Here is a 906-nt window from a genome sequence, read left to right as displayed (position 1 = left end):
CGTACAAGCCTCAAAACGGTGCCATCTCTATACTCGTCTGATAGCTATTGATGTACGACCACTCACATTGTGGCAATGAATTCTGCCAATTAGTGCTAAAATCAAGCACTATAGCTCTAAGCATATCCTCCAATATTCGGATAATCCACTCTGACTGTCCGTCAATCGATGGATGATATGCGGTATTCAAACCTAATTTCGTACCTAGAGCCTACTACAACTCTGTCCAAAAGTGCGAAGTAACCAAAAATCACGGTCTACAAACAATCCACTTTGGTACTCTACTTCTTACCACCTCTTGGACAGATCTCTGCCATTGGCATATGTACGTCATTTTATACGAATAAAACATGCGTATTTGGTCAATCTATCAATCACAACCTTAATCGCATCAAAACCTGAGAGATCTCGGTAACTTCGTTCAAAATCCATGGAAATGTGATATCATTTCCACTCAGGAATAGGCAAATTATGTAACAATCCCCTCTAGTTTCTATCTTTTGTATTTACCTTGCAGGCAATTCAGACATTTTGATACAAACTCTGCAATTCTGTTTTATCTGTTTTTTCTAAAACTGCCTTTCAGATCATTGTACATTTTCTGCCATCAGGATGAACGCTGAATCGACTACTATGTGCTTCTGACAACATTTTTTCGTTTCAATCTGAAATATTCGGCACACAAACGATATTACATATAACACACTGTCACAAACCTGTTACTCTGATCGATGCCCTGCTCTGACTGTCGATATCGAATTCTGAATATTCATATCAACTTCTGAACTGCTTTATTCTCAAAATCAGCTCTGGTTCGGACTGTACAATTTAAATTCTCCCACTGTCTACCATCTGTTTTCAACACGGATTCAGAACAACAGCAATATTCAATCAAATTCGAAACAT

The sequence above is a fragment of the Primulina tabacum genome, chromosome 7, assembly GCF_025594145.1.
Source record: "Primulina tabacum isolate GXHZ01 chromosome 7, ASM2559414v2, whole genome shotgun sequence".
Classification (NCBI taxonomy): Eukaryota; Viridiplantae; Streptophyta; class Magnoliopsida; order Lamiales; family Gesneriaceae; genus Primulina; species Primulina tabacum.
This window is presented reverse-complemented; position numbering follows the sequence as displayed.